Raw genomic sequence first — 25340 nt, forward strand, 5'->3', positions numbered from 1 at the left:
AGTTGTGGGCTTGGGCAAAGGGAGCACATTCCTGGGGTGATTAATTGCTTGGGAATCATGTAATGGGTGGCATTGGGGTGGAAACCAGAGGAGAAGGATTCCTGGCTGCAACCTTAGCCTGCTGGACAAGTCTCCTTGGGGAAGTCACTGCCCCGCTCTCTGCCTCAGTTTCCCTATGGGTAAAATGGGGATAATGTTACTGACCTTTGTAAAACACTTTGAGGTCTAGTGATGAAAAGCACTAGAGAAGAGCTGGGTCTTACTATTTTGTTATTAAGGAGCACTTAAAAGGGTCAGTTTCACAAAGCTGAAAACAGAGATGAGTCAAATGAGCTGGGAGAAAGGATTTAATCAGAAAATTGTTAATGATATTTTGGAGTTGTATAAGAACATTGTATTAGATGTCCAAAAAGCCAAAATTCCTCAATCAAGAAAGAAGGCTACACAGGTGGAAAAAAAAACCCCAACAACCTAGCTTAGAGGAGAAGTGAAAGCAGCTTGTGACAAAGTTCCTCCTCTGCCTTGGTGGGTCCTGCACTTTCTGGCGGATTTGCTTGCCTCAGAGGTTCACGGCAGCCCTCAGTTTGGCCACTTTTGTTAGAGGCTCAAACCTACCGTTCACTCAGTGAATCTTGCTAACCTCACCACTGGCCAGCATGGGGAAAATGGAGTCTCTGTTGTCTCACCTAGTGGGTCGGGGACAGGCCAGATCCCTTTCCAAATTAGACCTTCCCCTCTGGTGTGTCTCACAGACCAGGTCAACTCCTCCTGTGTCAGATAGGGAATTGGGGAAACCAGGCCCACCCTCTACACCAGGTTCCAGCCCAGGGCCCTGTGGATAGCAGCTGTCTACAACATCTCCTGTATCAGCTGTGTGACAGCTACAACTCCCTGGGCTACTTCCCCATGGCCTCCCCCCAGCACCTTCTTTATCCTCACCACAGGACCTTCCTCCTGAAGTCTGAAAACACTTGTACTCCTCAGTCCTCCAGCAGCTCATCTTCTCACTCCCTGTTTCTTGCGTGCCCCCCACTAACTGATGGGAGATCCTTTTTAAACCAGGTGTCCTGATTAGCCTGCCTGCCTTAATTGATTCTAGTAAGTTCTTAATTGGCTCCAGGTGTCTTAATTAGCTTGCCTGTCTTAATTGGTTCTAGCAGGTTCCTGAGTGCTCTAGGGCAGCCCTTGCTCTGTTCACTCAGGGAACTGAAAACTATTCATCCAGTGGCCAGTATATTTACCTTCTACCAGACTCCTGCACCCAACTGGTCTGGGTCTATCACACAACTATAAAAAAATACAAGTTGTAACATGGGAGGGGCAGGAAATATAAGTTAGATGCTAGGAATTGTAGAAAATTGCTAAGGGAAGCAAAAGGACACAAGGAGTTATTTATGGCCAGCTGAGTTAAGGACAATAACACATTTTAAGAATATTCAGAACAAAAGGAAACCTAACAATGGTATTTGTCCATTACTAGGTGGAAATGGTAGAGCTGACAATAACAGTGTAGAAGAGGCCAAAGTGTTCAATAAATATTTCTGTTTTCCATTTGGGAAAATGCCAGATAATGTATCCGTGTTATATGATGGTGAGCAATAGTCACTGTTGGAATAGAAAGTAAGTAGGATGTTAACAGTAGCTACTTTTAAAGCAGCAGTTCCAGATAACTTGCATCTAGGAGTTTTAAAAGAGCTGGCTGAGGAGCTTGCTCACCCATTAATGCTGATTTTCGATAAGTACACTGGGGAAGTTCCAGAGGACTGGAAAAAAGCTCATGTTATGCCAGTATTATAAAAGGGTAAATAGGACACCCTGGGTAATTGTAGGCCTGTCAGACTGGCATTGATCCCAGGCAAAATAATGGAATAGTAGACATCCAACTCAATCAATAAAGAAATAAAGCAGGGCAATATAATTAATGCCAATAGCAAGGGTTTATAGAAAACAGATCTGCTCAAACTAATTTGATATCTTTTTTTGATGTGATTACAAGTTTGGTTGATAAAGGTAATACCGTTGATGTAGTATACTTAGAATTTTATGCGGCATTTGACTTGTTAACATACAGCATTTTGATGAAGAAACTAGAACAGTACGAAATTAACATGGTGACACCTGTTAAATGGATTAAAAACTGGCAGGCTGACAGGTCTCAAAAGGTAACTGTAAACAGGGAATCCTCACTGATGGGTGTTTCCAGCGGGGTCCCACAGGGATTGGATCTTGGCACTACGCTGTTTAATATTTTTATCAATGACTTGGAAGAAGGCAAAAAATCATCACTGATAAAGTTTGCAGACAATACAAACATTGGAGGAATGGTAAATAAAGAAGAAGACAGGTCACTGATACAGAGCGGTCTGGATCAAATGGTAAACAGGGTTCAAGGAAACAATGTGCAGTTCAATATGGCCAAATGTAAATGTACATTGAGGAACAAAGAACCCAGGCCACACTTACTGGATGGGGGGAATCTATCCTGGGAAGCAGCGACTCTGAAAAAGACTTGGAGATCATCTTGGACAATCGGCTGAATGTGAGCTGCCAATGTGACACTATGCCAAAAGGGCTAATGTGATCTTTGGATGTATAAACAGGGGAACCTTTAGTAGGAGCAAAGAGGTTATTTCACCTCTGTGTGGGGCACTGGTGTGATTGCTGCTGGAATCCTGTGTCCAGTTCTGGTGCCCACAATTTAAGAGGATGTAGAAGCATTGGAGAGATTCAGAGAAGAGCTGCCAGAATGATGAAAGGATTGGAAAACCTGCCTTACAGTGAGACTTAAGGAACTCTGTCTATTTAGCTTAGCAAAGAGAAGGTTAAGGGTTAGGTTAAGGTTAAGCTTAATTACTTGGTCCTAGTTTCTAAGTACCTACTTGGAAGCAGAAATTCTATAATGGGGCTCTTCAAGATCCAATCTTTGGAAATTGGAGCCAGACAAATTCAGTCTGGAAATAAGGCACACATTTTTAACAGCCAACAGTTGTGGCAGATTCCCCATATTTCCAAATTTCTTGATCAAGGTCCACACTCCAGGGAAAATTTTAAAAAATAATAACAATAATAATGATAAGTAAGTAAGTAGAAAGATTTCAAGTTCCGTTCAGAAGCATCTGGCGGTCCGGATTTGGCCAGCAGTCCGCCTATTGACTACCCCGGTGTAGGGGCCTTTGCTGGCACTCCTGTTCATGTGATCTGCCTAGCACAAGGGGCACAGGAATATAGCTGCTGGAAAGCATACTGCTCCCTTGTTACGTAGCCTTTAGTCAACCACGTGGCGGGGAGGTTTATGGACGCAGCATGGGATGCACTGGCCAGGTGCATGGTGCCAGAGCATTCCAGAGATCTGGCATTTACCTGTTCGGACAAGAAGGGGATTTGGTCCCCACCACATGATATGGCTATCGGTGGGGTGTCTGTGCCCACTATTCTGTGGGTGGCCAGGCCCACCCCCTGCCCTGGCTAATGAAGCTGAACCCTGATGAGAGAGCACCTGGCAGCAGAAGGCCAGTCACCCCCAGAGCAGTTGCTGGATGGTGGGGGAGTGTGCCTGGGGCAGGCTAAAGGCAAGAGAGTGCTGCCTACATATGCATCGTTTGTTCCCGGGGGTGCTGGGTCTAGGAGAGCAAGGGGCATGAGGGAGGCCCTGTGTGTCCCCAGCCTTGCTCTGCAGGGGGAGATGAAATCCCGTGGAGACACTGGCTCACCTGTACTGTCCATAGCAATGTCTGTATCATTTATCCATGGCTCTATTAAACTTCCCACCCTTCAGGCTATATTGAAAAGGTGTGCGCCTGGAGTCAGGTGCCATTTCTTCAAAAGGGTGTTGGGCTGTGATGCATCACCAGCCCATCACCCAGGCCCTCACCTCCCTGGGGTTAGGGGCTCCTGCCAGGGGCACAACAAAGTGGGGCAGGGCAGCCCCCGTATCTTTGGCCCTAGACCCTACTACACATTCACAGTGCCTGTCTCTCTGGTGGGAGGGAGGGGGGAGATGTCCCAGCCCGGCCTGTCTGGTGGGAGGGGAGGAAGGAGACATCCTGGACGTTTCTGGTCTCTCTGGTGGGAGGGAAGGGGACATTTCCCGGCGGGTCCCAGTCTCTCTGGTAGAAGGGATGGGGGAGAGATCCTGGCCAGTCTCTGTCTCTCTGGTGGGAGGGAAGGGGGCAAGATGTCCCAGCTGGGCCTGGTCTGTCTGGTGGGAGAGTGTGACAAAGTGGGAAAGTTCTTAATGTTTTGTCTGAATAGTGTGCATCCCTCAGTTTCCCCTGTATTTTACTCAAGTATCTAGGGGGTGGAACAAGGGTGTGTGATCGTTGCAGAGACCCCTGGCGGGCATGTGTGACTGCCAGCTGGCTGCCTGGGCACAGACAATGGCCGACACTCTGTATCCTGGCAACTGCAAGAGCCAGCTGGAGGTGTTGGAGAACAAAGCCAGAGGTGGAGCCAAAGGGACCTGCTTGCCTGGGAAAAAGACAGAGGAGGGCAGCTGGGCGTGAGTGAGGCTCGGCTGCTGGAAGCTGGTCCATCTGAGGTTGGGGAACTTGAGAGGGGAGAGCTCTGGGTTCAGGAATCCCCACTCTCCCTCCAGGATGGACTTCACTGAATGTTCCAATTTTCTGTGCTGATGAGTCTGCTCTACGCTATGTTCCTGACCACTAATAACCTGTCTATGTTACCTGCTGGCTGGGGTCACTGCTGACTCTGGGGGTGGGGTACATGGCCCCTTGGGGGATAAAGCTTCCCCATGTGTCCCATCCAGGGGTACTCCCTGCGGGGAGCTCATGGCATGGAGCAGGGCACTGAGTGCTCTGAGGTCAGACACAGGAGGCTGCCCTAGGCAGACTGAGCCCCGAGGGGTATCACGCTGTCTGAACCACATTCAGAATGGTTCTGGAGCACCGAGCCTGTGCACTGTGACAGAGAGGAGGGGGAGAGGTCCTGGCCAGTCTCCGTCACCTGGGGCTGGCCCTTGGAGATGAGGAAGAAGCAGCAGTTGCAGCCGCCAGAGACCAGCACAACAGAAATGGGAGCAGCAGCTCCTCCTGGGGCTTCAACCCCTTGGAATCCCCAGACCCGGCTCCTCACTGCCCAGTACCCTGGGCCACTATCTCCTCACGCTGCCTCCTCCAGCCCACTCTGGGAGGAGAGGTGGTGGCTTGTCGAGGACATACATGTGTCAGATGACAATGGGAAGGGGGAGACCCCTCATGACACAACGCATGCGTAAAGCAGGAGCCCGCTGAGGAGGAGATTGGGAACATAGTGCGTGTAACCTGGGCCCTGTCCCCAGGAAAATTCTGGGTGTGTCCCACCTCATTCTGCATCATGTGCCATGAACATTCCTAGGCACACATGCTGCCCTCGACAGTGTCTCCACGTACAGAGAGCACAGCCCAGAACACGGAGGGCGCTGTGCCCTGGAGATGAACTTCCCCAGCCCAGGACTCCATAGAGGAGCTGGCGAATGCACACTGAAAGTGGGGGCTGCTGGAGGCCAATGGCCTCCTGCATTGGAGGCAGCACTGGTGTTACCAGATTGCAGTGCAGGGGCTGAGCCCAGGGAGGTCTCAGCATTATGCAGGGATGGGGTGGTTCTCTCTTTATGGGGTGACTCAACAGGGGTTACCTTTACCCAGGAGCCAACATGGTGCTGGGGGAGCTGTGTTTCTGGCAGTGCCGAGTGCCTGGCCCTGGTAACTCACTGGGCAATGATGCAGGAGCCAGAAGTGCCAGCACTACCCAGGAAAAGGGGTAGGGCTGGTTCTGTGCATTGTGGAGATAAACTAGGGCAGGGGTTCTCACAACAATTTTTTGGTGGCCTCAGAGTCCAATCCCTGCTAGCAGCCCTGGGGGAGGGGCTGCTGCTTTGTCTCACCCCGCCCATCACTGCCCAGGAGGCTGTGGCTGCAAGAAACACCTGCCTGCACTTGAGAAACACTGAAGTAGGGGGTCATGAACTTCATTGCATCTGTCGGCCAAGCTCATTGCCTGTACCAGGTGCACCTTGCATCCCTCCACCCCTTGCCAGGCTCTCTGGGGACTCCTCTGCTATCCGCTCTATTTCAGGGATCCCCTGGAACTCCCCCTGTGATGGGTTGGATCACAGAAAACCCCTTGGGAACTGCCAACTGATGTGCTGAGACTACTCCTAACCCATTTTTCCTGCCAGCCTTGGACTCCAGAACCTTGCCAGTTTGAGCCAGGCATGCTAGCCTGTACAAACACAGACCAGGTCTCAACCACATTCCACACAAGCTGCAGCCTTAACTGAAAACAGCTTAAGAAGAGTTCCTGTCTCCAACACTCAGATGCCCACTCCCAATGGGGTCCAAACCCCAAATAAATCAGTTCTACCCTGTATAAAGCTTATACAGGGTAAACTCATAAATTGTTCGCCCTTTGTAACACTGATAGAGAGATATGCACAGCTGTTTTGCCCCCCTGGTATTAATATATACTCTGGGTTAAATAATAAGTAAAAAGTGACTTTATTAAATACAAAAAGTAGCATTTAAGTCGTTCCAAGTAATAACAGACAGAACAATGTAAATTACCAATTAAAACCTAATACAGTAAAAAAGTGATTACAGATGAAATCTCACCCTCAGAGATGTTCCAGTAAGCCTCTTTTACAGACTATCCTCCTTCTACTCTAGGTCCAGCATTCACTCACACCCCAGTGGTTACTGTCCTTTGTTCCAGTTTCTTTCAGGTGTCCTTTGGGGGTGGAGAGGCTACCTCTTGAGCCAGCTGAAGACAAAATGGAGGGGTTTGCCAGGGGCTTAAATAGACTTCCTCTTGTGGGTGGACTCCCCTCCCTCCCCCTGTGTAGAATCCCAGCTCAAGATGGAGTTTTGGAGTTATATGGACACGTCACATGTCCATGCATGACTCAGTGCCTTACAATTGGCAGCCATTGTTTACATGCTACCTTGAAAGTCCTCAGGTAGACTTCTCATATACATTTAAGTCTTCTGAGATCTATCATCTGTTAAGTGTTTCTTGATTGGGCACTTAACTTGCAAATTCCTTTCTAAAGAAGCTGACCAAATGCCTTACTAAGGCTACTTAAAATCAAAAAAGTACACAGCCAATATTCATAACTTTGAATACAAAAATGATACATGCATATGAATAGGATGAATATATTCAGTAGATCATGACCTTTGCAGAGATATGTTACATGGCATATGTAGCATAAAACATATTCCTCTTATGTCATATTTACATTCATAAGCATATTTCCATAAAGCATTATGGAGTGAAACGTAACATCCTTCTCCTAAACTTACTGCCAGAAACTTGGACACTGTCCACTGTGGAGGCAGTACATGTAAAATCCCCTGGTTACTTTTCTTTTTAGTACCTTTAAACCACGTGATGTTATTTATACATGTTTTAGCAAGTTTCGGGGTTCCTAGCCCCTGGGTGCTTGAAAACAGGTTGGGGTGGAGTACTGCTAACAGAATGCAGACAGCAATAGCTTTTAAAGTATAGGTGTCTTGGCATTTAGCCACCAACACCATGAGGTGGCATGCCTCAGTTTCCCCTTCCACAAAGCAGCATGGGCCTGTTATGCCTTTGCTGCTGTGCTAAGCTTCCAGCCCATTTACAGGTATAAGCTGAAAAGTAACAGGCTTCGGGGACTGTCTTGTTACCATTCCTAGCATGTACAAAAGTTTTTTTCATGTATCAGGTATGTTCCACATCTTTAAAGGGTTTACCACTAGTATTACCTCCTTTGTCTTGACCCATAGATGAAGTAGCAAAAGACACAAGATTAACAGCAAATCTACGGTGGACAGGCTTTGTTTATATAATTTAGCTTGTTTAGTGTTTATTGCATTTTTCCATTTCTTTGGGTACCCTGATAGGCACTCTGATGCAGATTCTTCTGCTTCTTTGGAGAAGGCTTTTAATTCAGGTATGTGTTTGAGGCTTTGGCCAGGAAAGGGTGTACTGCAACCATGCCTGTCCTCAGGCCCTCCCTCTGAAATTTCCCCACCCCCTTGTGGAGTTTCCCAAGAGCAGAGTTCTCCCCTCAGCCTTGAAGAGACAGTGTTATTTTTTACAAGGGTGGCAGGAATAACATTATTTAATGGAGTGCTTTGGATTGGTACGATCCCCTCGGACACACCACTCTTTGCCCCCAACAAGTCAGCTGGATGGACTCCCCCCTCAAGGAGATCTGACGGTTTCCCCAGGTATTGAAATTATGGGGGGTGTTCGAATTTACAGGAGGGTGTCCGGGCTGATGAGGGGTGAGACTGTGAGGGTGAAGGTGGGCTGTATGGCACCATAGTAAAAACTGAAAAATGTTTCATAACCATTTTATTAGATTTAACTCATGTTTTAAAATCATCACACAAATTAAAGTTGGCTACTCAAGCCTTCTATGAAGCACTACCTCTACATCCTTCTTGGTTTCTTGTTCTAATTTTGCACAACTCTGTTAATGAACTTCTTGAATGAAATGCATTCATCTTTGGTGGCTTCTCATGTGTCCGGTAGTTCCATTTCTTCAATTGATATGCTCATTAGGTCATTCACATGATCAGGCTGAAGGCGACTTCTTTCAGAACACAAAATTCTATTCAATGATGAAAAAGAATGCTCAACTGTAGCTGTTGTGACTGGGAGTAGCAAGAGATGAATTCCTACTTCTTTCATCCCAGGAAACATAGCACAAATATCGGGTCGAGCCACTAGTGATGATAAAAAAGAAGTTAAAGTCACATCTTCATTCATTCATCATATGATATTCCACTCTGTGTTCAAATTCTCTATTCTGTCCTGAGCACATGGCAGCCCCATTGCTGGTAGTGCCTCACTCCACTCAACTGTCGGTGTTTTATAGGACAGGCAACTGTAAAAGCTACGTAGAGGTTGAGTAGAATCTAGAAGGTTTCAGAGTAACAGCCGTGTTAGTCTGTATTCGCAAAAAGAAAAGGAGTACTTGTGGCACCTTAGAGACTAACCAATTTATTTGAAGATAAGCTTTCCTGAGCTACAGCTTGTCAAGGTTCCTCCCCCACTCTGAACTCTAGGGTACAGATGTGGGGACCTGCATGAAAAACCTCCTAAGCTTATCTTTACCAGCTTAGGTCAAAACTTCCCCAAGGTACAAAATATTCCACCCGTTGTCCTTGGACCGGCCGCTACCACCACCAAACTAATACTGGTTACTGGGGAAGAGCTGTTTGGACGCGTCCTTCCCCCCAAAATACTTCCCAAAACCTTGCACCCCACTTCCTGGACAAGGTTTGGTAAAAAGCCTCACCAATTTGCCTAGGTGACTACAGACCCAGACCCTTGGATCTTAAGAACAATGAACAATCCTCCCAACACTTGCACCCCCCCTTTCCTGGGAAATGTTGGAATAAAAGCCTCACCAATTTGCATAGGTGACCACAGACCCAAACCCTTGGATCTGAGAACAATGAAAAAGCATTCAGTTTTCTTACAAGACGACTTTTAATAAAAATAGAAGTAAATAGAAATAAAGAAATCCCCCCTGTAAAATCAGGATGGTAGATATCTTACAGGGTAATTAGATTCAAAAACATAGAGAACCCCTCTAGGCAAAACCTTAAGTTACAAAAAAGATACACAGACAGAAATAGTTATTCTATTCAGCACAATTCTTTTCTCAGCCATTTAAAGAAATCATAATCTAACACATACCTAGCTAGATTACTTACTAAAAGTTCTAAGACTCCATTCCTGGTCTATCCCCGGTAAAGACCAGCATATAGACAGACACAGACCCTTTGTTTCTCTCCCTCCTCCCAGCTTTTGAAAGTATCTTGTCTCCTCATTGGTCATTTTGGTCAGGTGCCAGTGAGGTTACCTTTAGCTTCTTAACCCTTTACTGGTGAGAGGAGCTTTCCCCTGGCCAGGGGGGATTTCAAAGGGGTTTACCCTTCCCTTTATATTTATGACACTGGCTGGGATTTATAAACTATATATTTATAAACACTGGCTGGGATTTCTTCCTGGAGCTCTAGGAAAAACAGAGTTAATAAGACACATGCATCTCTAAATATACTACCAAGTACATAAAGACTAACAATATTTTCCACATCTCAAGGACGATTTTAACCAGTTGATTCTGGGAAACTTTCACGGGAGAGTGCATCAGCCACTTTGTTAGAAGCTCCTGAGATGTGTTGGATGTCGAAATCAAAATCTTGGAGAGCTAAACTCCACCGAAGAAGTTTTTTGTTAGTTTCCTTGACGGTGTGAAGCCACTTCAGTGCAGCATGGTCGGTTTGCAGGTGGAAACGCCGTCCCCAAACATATGGGCAACTTTTCCAGAGCGTAGACAATGGCGTAACATTCTTTTTCAGTGACTGACCAGTTGCTTTCCCTCTCAGACAGTTTTTTGCTGAGAAACACTACAGGGTGGAATTCTTGATCAGGTCCTTTCTGCATTAAAACTGCTCCCACACCACGCTCGGACGCATCTGTCGTTACTAGGAACGGTTTGTCAAAGTCTGGGCCCTTAGTACAGGGTCAGACATGAGTGTCGCTTTAAGCTTGTTAAAGGCCTTCTGACACTTTTCAGTCCACTGAACAGCATTTGGCTGTTTCTTTTTGGTTAGGTCTGTCAGTGGGGCAGCGATTTGGCTGTAGTGCGGTACAAATCGTCTGTAATAACCGGCCAAGCCTAAGAAGGATTGAACCTGTTTCTTTGACTTTGGGACAGGCCACTTTTGGATAGCATCCACTTTGGCCTGTAGGGGGCTGATAGTTCCTTGACCCACCTGGTGTCCAAGGTAAGTCACTCTGTTTAGGCCTATTTGACACTTCTTAGCCTTAACAGTTAGTCCTGCCTCCCTTATGCGCTCAAGGACTTTTTGTAGATGTTCCAGGTGGTCTGCCCAGGAATCCGAAAATATGGCCACATCGTCAAGGTAGGCAACTGCATATTCTCCTAATCCCGCTAGGAGACCATCTACAAGTCTTTGGAAAGTGGCGGGTGCATTTCGCAGCCCGAAAGGGAGTACATTAAATTCATACAGCCCGAGATGTGTGATGAAGGCTGACCTTTCCTTGGCAGATTCATCTAGCGGTACCTGCCAGTACCCCTTGGTTAAGTCCAAGGTAGAGATGAACTGGGCCCGTCCCAGTTTCTCTAATAGTTCATCTGTGCGTGGCATTGGATAGTTGTCTGGGCGAGTTACAGCATTTAGCTTACGGTAGTCCACGCAAAAACGTATTTCCCCATCTGGTTTGGGAACTAGAACCACTGGAGATGCCCATGCACTTTCAGAGGGGCGGATTACCCCCATCTGTAACATATCCTGGATCTCCCGTTCTATAGCAGTTTTAGCTTGAGGAGACACCCGGTAAGGTTGGACCCTAATTGGGTGAGCATTACCTGTGTCAATGGAGTGGTATGCCCGTTCAGTCAGTCCTGGGGTGGCTGAGAACGTTGGCGCGTAGCTAGTGCACAGCTCCTGGATCTGCTGTCGCTGCATACGCCCAAGGGTCATGGAGAGGTTCACGTCTTCCACACCACCACCACCACCACCACATTTCCCTTCGTAGTAGACACCATTGGGCCACTCAGCATCGTCTCCTCCCTGGGCTGTAAACTGACAAATCTTTAATTCTCTGGAATAAAAGGGCTTAAGAGAATTAATATGGTACACCTTAGGCTTTCGGTTGGAGGTGGGGAATGCTATGAGATAATTAACAGCTCCCAGGCGCTCCTGGACCGTGAATGGCCCTTCCCACGATGCTTCCATTTAATGGGCCTGGAGCGCCTTTAAGACCATGACCTGGTCTCCTACTTTGAAGGAACGCTCTCTGGCATGTTTATCATACCAGGCTTTTTGCTCTTTTTGAGCATCCTGTAAGTTTTCTCTAGCAAGGGCTAAAGAGGTTCGGAGGGTGTTTTGTAGGTTGGTTACAAAGTCCAGAATGTTAGTTCCTGGAGAAGGTGTAAATCCCTCCCATTGCTGCTTCACCAACTGCAATGGCCCCTTAACCTCACGGCCATATACAAGTTCAAATGGGGAAAACCCTAAACTGGGATGTGGTACAGCTCTGTAGGCAAAGAGCAACTGCTGCAACACTAGGTCCCAATCATTGGAGTGCTCATTTACGAATTTACGTATCATGGCCCCCAAAGTTCCATTAAACTTCTCCACCATGCCATTTGTTTGATGATGGTAAGGAGTGGCAACCAAGTGATTTACCCCATGAGCTTCCCAAAGGTTTTTCATAGTTCCTGCCAGGAAATTAGTCCCTGCATCTGTGAGGATGTCAGAGGGCCAACCTACCCTGGCAAAAATGTCTGCTAGTGCCTGGCACACACTTTTAGCCCTGATGTTGCTTAGAGCTACTGCTTCCGGCCATCGGGTGGCAAAATCCATGAAAGTCAGTATGTACTGCTTTCCTCTGGGTGTCTTTTTCGGAAAAGGACCCAGAATATCCACAGCTACTCGCTGAAATGGAACTTCTGATCATGGGGAGTGGCTGGAGAGGGACTTTGACCTGGTCTTGGGGTTTTCCCACTCTTTGGCACAAACCTCACAAGACTGGACATAGGTAGAAACATCCTTGCCCATTCCCTCCCAGTGGAATGACCCCCTCAAACGGTCTTTGGTCCTGTTCACCCCAGCATGGCCACTAGGGTGATCATGGGCGAAGCTCAAGAGCTTGGCCCGGTATTTAGTTGGAACTACCAACTGTCTCTGAGGATGCCAGTCTTCCTGGTGTCCCCCAGAAAGAGTTTCCTTGTATAAAAGTCCTCTTTCTACAACAAACCTGGATCGATTAGAAGAGCTGAGAGGCGGTGGGTTGCTCCGTGCTGCCGTCCAAGCTCTCTGGAGGCTTTCATCTGCTTCCTGTTCGGTCTGGAACTGTTCCCTTGATGCTGGAGACATCAGTTCCTCATTGGATTGGGGACCTAGGCTTGGTCCCTCTGGAAGCGATATAGGGGATGGAGCTGTTTCTGTTGACTGTGAACCGCTCTCCGCTGGTGCACTATGTTGGGATTCAGGCTCCGGCTGAGCCTCTTGTGTAGGGTTATCGGCTGCTGCCAGTTCAGGTTCAGTGGGGCCCTCTGGTGTTGAGGTTGTGTCACGGAGTTCCTGGGCGATGCTCTGGAACTGCTCCCCATGAAGTCAGTCAGGACTCTGGGGTAGTCGCCTTTCTGTGAGCAGCCTGTCTTCAGGACACACAGCTCACACAGCTTCCACCTTCCTGGGTCTGACCTCGGAGCATTCAGCATCCTCTGCCTCTCCGTGCGCTTCCCACAGCCAGTCCGCTCAGGCGGGGCTCCTGGGGAAGCCAGAGGGTCCTGCACCCCAACTTCGCAGTCAGACGTGACTCTCAGCCAGCCAGTAAAACAGAAGGTTTATTAGACTACAGGAACATGGTCTAAAACAGAGCTTGCAGGTGCAGAGAACGGGACCCCTCAGCTGGGTCCATTCTGGGGGGCAGTGAGCCAGACAACCACGTCTGCACTTCACTCCATGTCCCAGCCAGCCCCAAACTGAAAAACCCTCCAGCCCCTCCTCCTCTGGGCTTTGTTCCTTTCCCGGGCCAGTAGGTCACCTGATTCCTTTGTTCTCCAACCCTTCAGCTCTCACCTTGCAGGGGGGGAAGGGCCCAGGCCATCAGTTGCCAGGAAACAGGGTGTCGGCCATTCTCTGTGTCCAGACTCCTGCACACACATGCCCTCTAGGGCACTGCAATGATCATACACCCTTACCCCACCACCTAGATACTTAAGAACTGCCTAGGGGAAACTGAGGCACCCCCACCCTATTCAGAGGAAACATTAAGAACAGTCCCACTTCGTCACATCTCTCCCCCCTTCGAGATCGAACTGAGCGGGGTCACTTTAGCCGGTGACCTGGGGAAGTTCGAAGCCACCAACGTTCCCATGGATGCCCCAGCATCTCTCCCATTCCTTGGTAGGAGTTACACCAGGCCCTTCCAGTTTCACGCCCTCCCTTAGATCAGGGGTGGTCGATAGCACTCGCAGGCCGCATGTGGGAAGGTTTATGCAGCCCATGCCCTTTGGCCACCCCAAGAATGTCTCCCCATTGACCATCACCTTCTACTCCCACTGGAGGTCCGGGGGGCCTGGCCCCAGGAAACTCCACACAGACATATAGGTTGGGGTCAGGAGTGGGAGCCTGTCCACATCCCCAACCACCTGGCTGACGGAGTCTATGGCCTTGGGACCCAGCAAGGGAGCTAGACACCGGGGCTTTTCCGCAGGGTCCCCTTGGTTCAAATCGCCAGCCTGCTCAAAGGCAGTGAGGTGGGCATCCACACCCCCCCCCTCCTTAACCAGGGGCAGCAATTTAGTCTCGAGGTTCCCTGCGGAACTGGCCCCCCGGGATCTATCCCCACTCACCCCGGGGAGGTCCCCTAGGCCTCTCCGCCCCACCACCGCCAGTTCATGCTGCTGCTGCTTCTGCAGCTCTTTCTCGGGCTCTCGCTGTCTCCCACGGTCCTCTTGCTCTCTCAGACTCAGCTGCAATCCCGTCCGTCTTGATCCTCCGATGGGGAACCCGATCATGAAGACCCTCGTCTGGTCGGGGACAGGAGTCTTGGCGATGCCTGGCTCCCGCTTCAGCTGCTCCCAGATCCTGCTATAGCCCCAGTTGGGGTCAGGAATCTGTTCCTTAGAGCGGTCATCCTCCTCCAGCTGCACGATTAACTCTGCTTTGGTGAACTTTCCAATGCTCAACCCTCTCTTTCTGCACAGGGTTACAATGTCCTTCTTAAGGAGACGGTGACAGGCCATCACTCCGCTCCTCCCAAGTTGTTGTGGACTCACAGGCCCGTGTGTTCTCAGCTCCCCACGGTTTCCAGGGAGAACCCCTAGTGTGCCAGCCCTTCTCAAGGTCACCACCTCTTTGCCAGGGTCGAGCTGCAGACTCCTCCGCCCCTGAGACTGCTCACTGCAGTCCCCAGGGGGACCCCATTACTGCACAGTACTTCTCGCTGGTCACACACTCCCAGGGGTTAACCGCCCCCCGAAACCGCTCCTCTCTGAGCCTTCAGCAGGCCTGGTCCTCGGCAATCCCCCTTCGTGTTACTGCTCCCCAGTCACTTACTGCAGGAAGCGCCATCCACGGGGTGCAGTAGATCCCACCGCTGCCACCAGTTGTCACGGAGTTCCTGGGCGATGCTCTGGAACTGCTCCCCATGAAGTCAGTCAGGACTCTGGGGTAGTCGCCTTTCTGTGAGCAGCCTGTCTTCAGGACACACAGCTCACACAGCTTCCACCTTCCTGGGTCTGACCTCGGAGCATTCAGCATCCTCTGCCTCTCCGTGCGCTTCCCACAGCCAGTCCGCTCAGGCGGGGCTCCTGGGGAAGCCAGAGGGTCCTGCACCCCAACTTCGCAGTCAGACGTGACTCTCAGCCAGCCAGTAAAACAGAAGGTTTATTAGACTACAGGAACATGGTCTAAAACAGAGCTTGCAGGTGCAGAGAACGGGACCCCTCAGCTGGGTCCATTCTGGGGGGCAGTGAGCCAGACAACCACGTCTGCACTTCACTCCATGTCCCAGCCAGCCCCAAACTGAAAAACCCTCCAGCCCCTCCTCCTCTGGGCTTTGTTCCTTTCCCGGGCCAGTAGGTCACCTGATTCCTTTGTTCTCCAACCCTTCAGCTCTCACCTTGCAGGGGGGGAAGGGCCCAGGCCATCAGTTGCCAGGAAACAGGGTGTCGGCCATTCTCTGTGTCCAGACTCCTGCACACACATGCCCTCTAGGGCACTGCAATGATCATACACCCTTACCCCACCACCTAGATACTTAAGAACTGCCTAGGGGAAACTGAGGCACCCCCACCCTATTCAGAGGAAACATTAAGAACAGTCCCACTTCGTCACAGGTTGCAAGTACTGGATTCAGTGCTGACACGGGGTCTGGTGTTGGTTGTTCGGCTGGTTCCGGTTCTGGGACTGGTTCCGTCTGGGTCTCTGGGACTGGATCCACTACTGCTGTTGCAGACATTGGCCTGGGGTCCAGGTCCATCACCTCTGACCGGGTCCTGATAGAAGTTTCCGGAACAGAGCTAGGCCTCACGGCTTGTTTAGCCTGGCTGCGGGTGACCGTTCCCACCCTCTTGGCCTGCTTCACATGATTGGCCAAGTCTTCCCCCAACAGCATGGGGATGGGATAATCATCATAGACTGCAAAAGTCCACATTCCTGACCAGCCCTTGTACTGAACAGGCAACTTGGCTGTAGGCAAATTGAAAGAGTTGGACTTGAAGGGTTGAATCGTCACTTGGATCTCTGGGTTGATTAAATTGGGGTCCACTAAGGAAGCATGGATAGCTGACACTTGTGCTCCGGTGTCCCTCCACGCGGTGACCTTCTTCCCGCCCACACTCACAGTTTCCCTCCGCTCCAAGGGTATCTGGGAGGTATCTGGGCCTGTGGACCTCTGGTGTGATTCCGGTGCAATGAGCTGTAATCTGTTGGGGTTCTTGGGGCAGTTGGCCTTTACATGCCCCAGCTCGTTACATTTAAAACATCGTCCAGCTGACGGGTCACTGGGGCGAGGAGGGTTGCTGGAGAACGGGGTGGCGGGACGATAAGGGGTCTGGAGGGTTCTTTGGGAGGTAGGTGGGGCTTTGGGCGGCCCCCGGTAATAGGGTGTGGTCTGGGGTGGTCCCTTCTGGTCTCCGCTCCAACTGCGACCAGTTTTCTTCTTCTCTGCCACCTCCACCCATCTGGCTCCAATCTCTCCTGCCTCGATTACAGTTTTGGGCTTCCCGTCTAGGATGTATCTTTCTACTTCCTCAGGAACACCCTCTAAGAATTGTTCCATTTGCATTAGGAAGGGCAAATTTACTGGAGATTCAACACTTGCTCCTGATATCCAGGCATCCCAATGTTTCACAATGTGGTAGGCATGTTGGGTAAATGACACGTCTGGTTTCCACCTTAGGGCTCTGAACCTCCGACGAGACTGCTCGGGTGTTATCCCCATTCTGACTCTCGCCTTGGATTTAAACAGTTCATACTTGTTCATGTGTTCTTTAGGCATTTCAGCTGCCACCTCAGCTAAGGGTCCACTGAGCTGCGGCCTCAGCTCTACCATGTATTGGTCAGTAGAGATGTTGTACCCAAGGCAGGCCCTTTTGAAATTTTCTAAGAAGGCCTCCGTAACATCGCCTGCCTTGTAGGTGGGGAACTTTCTGGGATGGGAAGTGGTACCTGGAGAAGGATTGCTAGGGTTTGTTGGTATATTCTGCTGGGCCTTTATCCTCTCCACCTCCTCCACATGCTTCCTCTCTTTTTCCTTCTCCTCCTCCACATGCTTCCTCTCTTTTTCCCTCTCCTCCTCCACATGCTTCCTCTCTTTTTCCTTCTCCTCCTCCACATGCTTCCTCTCTTTTTCCTTCTCCTCCTCCACATGCTTCCTTGCCTCCATTTCCCTCTTGTGGGCAGCCTCCTGTACCTCCTTCTCCAGCCGCATGAGTTCTATCTGTCTTTCATGTTCCCTTTGTTTTTCCTCAGCCTGAAATTTGGCTAATTCCAGCTGTAGTCGAGCTGCAGATTTGGTCATTCTAACCTCTCTGTTTTTAACTAACTTTACACCCGAGGTTTAGAAATAAACAAACAAAACTTGGCTGTAAAATTTTGCTGTGCTGGAATAGAATACCTATTCTCTGATAGTGACTGTCAGCCTACAGAAAAAGACAATTCCCTTGTCTCTGCTCTGGGCCCAAATTAAAGCAAAAAATCTCCAACTACTTGGAAACCTGCTTACCCAGCCCAAAGAAAAAGCAAATGGGTAGAACACACACCCCCTATTTACTTTTAGGAAGAAAAGAAAAAAAAAAAACTCTGGGTTGGAAGACTGTGAATTTCCCTGCAGGAGTTAAGTACCCTGCCTCCAGGCAAAGAAAACCTGCAATTCACAAAGATAATCCCCTTTTGTCTCTGCTTGGCCACAAAGCAGAGAAAAGCAAGCTGCTTTCAGTTTCAGCTGCTTTCTGGACTTCCTTTCCAAAGGAAAAAAAAATTTCCTTTTTAAAATCTGTATTTCTAGTTCAAAAAATCTCAACTGGATCTCAAAATGATTTCAGGTTAATCCCACCACTATGCCACCATGTCAAGGTTCCTCCCCCACTCTGAACTCTAGGGTACAGATGTGGGGACCTGCATGAAAAACCTCCTAAGCTTATCTTTACCAGCTTAGGTCAAAACTTCCCCAAGGTACAAAATATTCCACCCGTTGTCCTTGGACCGGCCGCTACCACCACCAAACTAATACTGGTTACTGGGGAAGAGCTGTTTGGATGCGTCCTTCCCCCCAAAATACTTCCCAAAACCTTGCACCCCACTTCCTGGACAAGGTTTGGTAAAAAGCCTCACCAATTTGCCTAGGTGACTACAGACCCAGACCCTTGGATCTTAAGAACAATGAACAATCCTCCCAACACTTGCATCCCCCCTTTCCTGGGAAATGTTGGAATAAAAGCCTCACCAATTTGCATAGGTGACCACAGACCCAAACCCTTGGATCTGAGAACAATGAAAAAGCATTCAGTTTTCTTACAAGACGACTTTTAATAAAAATAGAAGTAAATAGAAATAAAGAAATCCCCCCTGTAAAATCAGGATGGTAGATATCTTACAGGGTAATTAGATTCAAAAACATAGAGAACCCCTCTAGGCAAAACCTTAAGTTACAAAAAAGATACACAGACAGAAATAGTTATTCTATTCAGCACAATTCTTTTCTCAGCCATTTAAAGAAATCATAATCTAACACATACCTAGCTAGATTACTTACTAAAAGTTCTAAGACTCCATTCCTGGTCTATCCCCGGTAAAGACCAGCATATAGACAGACACAGACCCTTTGTTTCTCTCCCTCCTCCCAGCTTTTGAAAGTATCTTGTCTCCTCATTGGTCATTTTGGTCAGGTGCCAGCGAGGTTACCTTTAGCTTCTTAACCCTTTACAGGTGAGAGGAGCTTTCCCCTGGCCAGGAGGGATTTCAAAGGGGTTTACCCTTCCCTTTATATTTATGACACAGCTCATAAAAGCTTATGCTCAGATAAATTGGTTAGTCTCTAAGGTGCCACAAGTACTCCTTTTCTTTTTAGAATCTAGAAGTCACTGTTGTAGCTTTTTAAGAATCAAGTCTGTGTACTTTTTCAGTTGTCTTAACGGACACTTCTTGTCCTCTTCACTTAAGGATTCAATATAAATGCCTTCATTAGTCAACTTCTGGACTGAAGTCTTTGCTTCTTCCAGTACCTTTTCAATAGATAGCTCTCTGATTGATCCAAAGGTAGCTTCTATTGCTGGACAAAGATCTACTACTGTTGTAGCAGATGCCTGGATGGCATTGTTTAATGACCCAAGTGGTTTCAACAATAGACTTACGAGAGAGAGAATGGCAATAGCCTTCTCTGAATGTAGTAGCAAAAGTAATCCACCAGCCTCACTACTTAGATCCATCCCATCTTGGTAGATACTTTCCAAAGCCAATAATAACGGCTGGAGTAATTTTAAGACAACAGCCAAGGATCACTAATGAGAAAGCCAGAGGGTTTTCCCAGGTTGGACTAATATGAACTTCAGTCCCGGTGTATCTTCTATATTTTCCAAGATATTCAATCTTTTTGGACTCTTGCTGAAAAAAGAATATAATGAAGACATTAAATTTATAGCTTTTTAAATGTCTTTTGAAGAGTCTGCAGCTCGTACTAGCACTAGTTGGAGTAGATGGCCTCTGCAGTGTGTATAGGAGAGATTAGGGTTACACTTTTCTCTGAGCAAAGCTTGTACTCCACCATGTCTTCCTGGGAAGTTTGCAGCTCCATCAAATGCACAAGCAGCCATCTGTTTGGGGTCCAATTGACAAGCATTTAACTCTTCTAAGATGTGGGTTGTCACAGATTCAGCCGATGTGTCTTCTATAACTTGTACATCTAGAAATTCATCTACTGGTCTACCACTGACATCAAGATAACGTACACAATGACTTAATACTTGATGTCCATTTGCATCAGTGCATTCATCAGCCATGTAGGCAAATTTTTTGAATGTGGTGAGACAGTTCTTCACTTTTTCAACTGTTGAGTCTTTCCCTGTTGCACCGCACATCTCTAGCCAGTCAGTTGAGTTTCTCGCAGAAAGATAGTGAGCATTTGCTGGTCTTGTTCGGAACCAGTGTTCAACTACAGGATGAACAAGTGACAATGCACTTAACATTGGCCTCCAGTTTGTAGTGTGTGGTATCTCTTGCTTAAATAGAAAGTATGATGCCACAGCCGTGTTTGTTGGCATGAACTGTGTTGTGTCTCCAGCATTCTTAACAGCCTCATTAAGTACTTCTAAAATTGGCTTTGAAAGTGGGCTTATAAGGCTTTCTGCATGTTGATGCAGCCCAGAGGCCTGGTGTTTTGCTGTCCTTTCACATAATTTGTCAGCATTGGCTTTGCTGATTGGTCTGACAAACCAAGCTCCTCCACTTTTACCAGTTGTAGCATTGGGAAGCTTTCCTTCTTCGTAAGTTTTTTGCAAGAGGTGCACCAGTAGCCATCTTTTGTAATTTCAATAAATGGGAACACTTTGACTGACAAACATTGGGAACTGCCTTTAGGTTTTGGAGACACTGTTTCTTCAATAGGTAGCTGTATTTGTGCTTCAGGCTGGTTGGATGTAGATATACCACTTGAACCTTCAGATGACATGTTGATATATTCTTGGTTCTTGATGTGTTCTTCACCTTGGTTAGTTTTTGAGACCTTTGAGTGGAAAAATTGTTGTATTGTTTTTTGTCTTTTCATTTTCACCTGCAACATATAAAAGAGATATGAATAAATTAAATGTTTTGTTACTATAATGCAAATTTTAACATAAGGATAATGCAAAATACACCAAAACATATAACAGGTCTAGATTTCTAAAAAAATATAAATTTAAAAAAAATGTATTTAATTTAAATTGACTTTTGAAAAGTAAGCCATTATGGGATAAGAGGGAAGTCGTCTCATGGATCAGTAACTGGTTAAAAGATGGGAAACAAAGGGGAGGAATAAATTATCAGTTTTCAGAATGGAGAGACATAAATAGTGGTATCCCTGAGTGGTCAGTACTGGGACCATTACTGTTCAACATATTCATACATGATCTGGAAAAATGGGTAAACAGTGAGGTGGCAAAATTTGCAGATGATACAAAACTATTCAACATAGTTAAGTCCAAAGCAGACTGCGAAGAGTTACAAAGGGATCTCACAAAACTGGGTGACTGGGCAACAAAATGGTAGATGAAATTCAGTGTTGATAAATGCAAAGTAATGCACATTGGAAAACATAATCTCAACTATACATACAAAATGACAGGGTCTAAATTAGCTGTTAACACTCAAGAAAGAGATGTTGGAGTCATTGTGGATGGTTCTCTGAAAACATCCACTCAATGTGCAGCGGCAGTCAACAAAGCAAACAGAATGTTGGGAATCATTAGAATCATAGAATATCAGGGTTGGAAGGGACCTCAGGAGGTCATCTAGTCCAACCCCCTGCTCAAAGCAGGACCAATCCCTAATCTTTTGTCCCGATCCCTAAATGGCCCCGTCAAGGATTGAACTCACAACCCTGGGTTTAGTAGGCCAATGCTCAAACCACTGAGCTATCCCTCCCCCCTTAAGAAAGGGATAGATAATAAGACAGAAAATATCATATTGCCTCTAAATCCATGGTACGTGTACCCCTTGAATACTGTGTACAGATCTGATCACCACATCCCAAAAAAGATATATTGGAATTGGAAAAGGTACAGAGATGGGCAACTAAAATGATTAGGGGTATGAAACAGGAGGAGAAATTAAAATGACTGGGAATTTTCATTTTAGAAAAGAGACAACTAAGGGGGGATATGATAGAGGTCTATAAAATCTTGATTGGTGTGAAGAAAGTGAATAAGGAAATGTTATCTAATCCTTCACATAACACAAGGACTAGCAGTCACCCCCATGAAATTAATAGGCAGCAGGTTTTAAAAAAACAAAAGGAAGTACTTCACACAACATAAAGTCAACCCGTGGAATTCTTTGCCAGGGGATGCTGTAAAGACCAAAACTATAACAGGATTAAAAAAAGAACTAGATAAATTCCTGAAGAATAGGTCCATCAGTGGCTATTAGCCAGGATGGGGAGGGATGCAACACCATGCTCTGAGTGTCCCTAGCCTGTTTGCCAGAAGCTGGGAATGGGCAACAGGGGATGGATCACTTGATGATTACCTGTTCCGTTCATTGCCTCTGAAGCACCTGGTCTTGACCACTGTTGGAAGAAAGGATACTGGGCTATATGGACCATTGGTCTGACCCAATATGGCTATTCTTATGTAAAAATTAATTATAATAATAAAAATGTTTAGTACAGAAACTCCCCAACATAATGATCTCTCAAGATAGCAACAATGTGAGATAACAACCTTGGTAAATAATGCATTTTAAAAATCTTGTCCTACTAGGAAACATTTATATAAGTTTCCATTCCCAGTCACAAATCTAGCATTCTGGAGCAAAATGACTAAAATATAGTCCAACAAACAAATGTTTATTTAACATGCCCCTCACTTTTCCCTCCACCGCACCCCACTCACTGGTGTTGTCCTTGGTCAGTGGAGACTCAGAGTTCCGAGGTGCTTTCACATGAGTTCACCTCCCAAGTGGGGGGCAAGAAGGCATCTTGCTCATTCCTCCAGCTGCTCACTGTTCGCTCTGTCCACTGTTGTTCGTTGTGCCACCGTTCACTCCATTGCTCTGTTGCCAATGGCCCTGCACCGTCACCTTCTGCTGCCACCTGCCACTGTGACCTCTGCAAGTTGGTCTCTTGAGGTTCCACCGGGTCTCAGTGATTTCAGCTGAGCTCTCAGTGCGGGAACCTCACTGCTAGTGCAGGCGGGGCTGTCTCTTCCACAGAAACACTGTCCCACAGCAGGACTAAGCACTTAGACCTGATTATCAGTGATTTCAGCTGCAGTGGTCACTTAACAAAACAAAAGACTATCTATGGAGCCTAATGAGCTCTGTCTTTAAACAGTGGAGAGGGGCAGGTCAAATAGTACTTGTGACTCAGGCAGACCATCAAACAAAACGCCTGTCCCCACCCTCTCTCTTGATGCCTTCAATCGGTACAGGCTATGTACAGTTCTACTGCCCTTTACTCATACAATAAGAATAACATTTCATTACCCCCGCCCCCTACATTCAAGTGATTTGTAACCCAACCCCAGCCAAAATCTATCACTTGGGTAACACAGCTCTGTTTGCTGGATACCTATGTAGATCAGATGTGAATGTAAATACAACTGGTCCTGAAGCCTTTCCCCCCCAGCCCCCAGCTCATCACTAGCTGCCAGGGAGAGCTCATTTAGACTTTGCTTACAAACCATAATTTGAAATTATTAGGTTGGCCAACAACACCGAAATGAATGCACTGACATTGTCATAAAAAACAACAGCTGAATAAGGAAGCTAGTCTATGTTCATACTTTTCAAATCTATACTTTTATAGATACATGTATTTTATCATACACTTTATATGCTTTTAAAGTGTGTATTAATGTGGGAGAAGTGTGGGGTCCGACACACCTGAGCCTCCGTGTATCACCCTCAGTCCAATGGGCTGGTGGAGAGGTTCAATGGGACCCTAAAGATGATGCTGCAAACATTTATGGACCAGCATGTGACTGGGACAAGTATTTACCCCACCTGCTATTTGCATACAGGGAAGTGCCCCAGGAATCCACAGGGTTTTCTCCATTCAAGTTGCTGTACGGAAGGAGAGTGAGGGGACCCCTGAGGAATGAGTGGGAGGGGAAGGCCTCTTCCGATGGAGAATTGGTGGTGGAGTATGTACTGACCTTCTAGGAAAAGCTTGCTGAGCTCATGGGCTTGGCCAGGGGAAACATAGCCAGGGCACAAAGGAAGCAGAAGGTCTGGTACAAGCGCTCAGAGCATGCCCTCTCCTATGCTACCAGGGATCAGGTGATGCTCCTCATCCCTGTGAGGAAGAACAAGCTGCAAGCTGCCTGGGACAGCCCCTTCCAGGTCATCAGACAGGTAAATGAGGTGAACTATGTAGTGGAACTGCCCAACCTGGCACACAGCCACCAGGTGTACCATGTCAACATGATGAAGTCATACTGGGACAGGGAGAAGTTGGTGTTGGCTGTGTGTGGGCAGTGGGAGGAGAAGAGAGACGATCCTCTGGTGGGTCTCCTCCCCAAGGCTGGGGCTGACCCCTCACTGAAATCAATTCGCCTCTCAGACCATCTAACCCCTGCCCAGCAGACAGAGATCAGAGAAGTGCTGCATTTGTATCAGCAGCAGTTTTCCAACCTACCTGGGCTCACAAACCTGGCTGTTCACTGGGTAGAGATGGTAGCCAACCCTCCAATCAGGTGTTCCCCATTCAGGGTCACTGGGAAAGCAGCCCAGGACCTGGAGAGAGAGGTTGGAAACATGCTGGTTTTAGGGGTGATCTGGCCATCCTCCAGCCCATGGGCCTCTCCCGTGGTATTGGTTCCCAAGAAGGGGTTGATCCGGTTCTGTGTGAAGTATCAGAAGCTGTCACGGACTCACAGGTAGTGCCCACTCTTGGCCCCGTGCGATCCCTGGGGGGAACCCCCTTCAGTGAGACAGCCCTTCTCGGGGGTCCACTCTCTCTCGGCGGTTAAGCCCCTCTGCCTCCTGGAACCACACCTCTCTGAGCCTTAGCACACCTGTTTCTCGCCGTGGGCCCCCTCAAGGAGTCCACTCACTCTGGACCCCCGGGGCCTCCACTTTCAGAGGGAATAATGCAACCCTGTGTAAAACAGGAGGGTTTATTGAACATCTGAATGCAGCATAGGAAACTCTCAGGGCCCTCAGGCCTGGCCTCCCTCAGCACAGCACATCTAAGTCTCCCCTGCATTCAGGTGGACTCTGCCTGCTCTCTCTCTCTCCAGTCCTGAGCCCCCCTGCTTCCCAGCTGGGCATCTAATATCACCGTCCCCAAGCCTCACCTGTGTCTATTATCTTCTATCCAGGCAAACAGGGTCGCCTGGGCCTCCTCTCCTCTCTTCTGTCATCTGGCACCTTCTGGCTGGAACCTCCTGGCCAAAGGTAACCGGGGTCCTTTCTTTACAGCCCATTGTCCTCCCGTTGGCCAGAACCGTCTGTGACTCCTGAACTGGACCTCCGGGTCACCAGTCACTGGGTATCCATTCTCCAGGCTGTTGGCTGGGGTCCCAAGTTCCATTGCCAGTCCTCTGTAACAACAAACCCCCTCTCCCATCACCTTGTTAAACCAGTAACACCCAGGGAAACTGAGTC

At 47.9% G+C, this 25340-nt stretch overlaps 1 long non-coding RNA gene across 1 annotated transcript in view; it reads right to left on the reverse strand.

The window, feature by feature from the left end:
• Positions 1-18732: 18732 nt before the first annotated feature.
• The window catches only part of LOC142072755 (uncharacterized), a 38601-nt gene continuing 31993 nt past the window's right edge, over positions 18733-25340 (reverse strand). Inside the window, exons 2-6 of the long non-coding RNA XR_012669312.1 lie at positions 25031-25276; positions 24370-24467; positions 22625-23010; positions 22260-22299; positions 18733-20805 (exon numbers count right to left, since the gene is read on the reverse strand). This is a non-coding gene — a long non-coding RNA (uncharacterized LOC142072755). The remainder of the gene's footprint in view (positions 20806-22259; positions 22300-22624; positions 23011-24369; positions 24468-25030; positions 25277-25340) is intronic.

This window comes from Caretta caretta, chromosome 7 (genome assembly GCF_965140235.1).
Source record: "Caretta caretta isolate rCarCar2 chromosome 7, rCarCar1.hap1, whole genome shotgun sequence".
Classification (NCBI taxonomy): Eukaryota; Metazoa; Chordata; order Testudines; family Cheloniidae; genus Caretta; species Caretta caretta.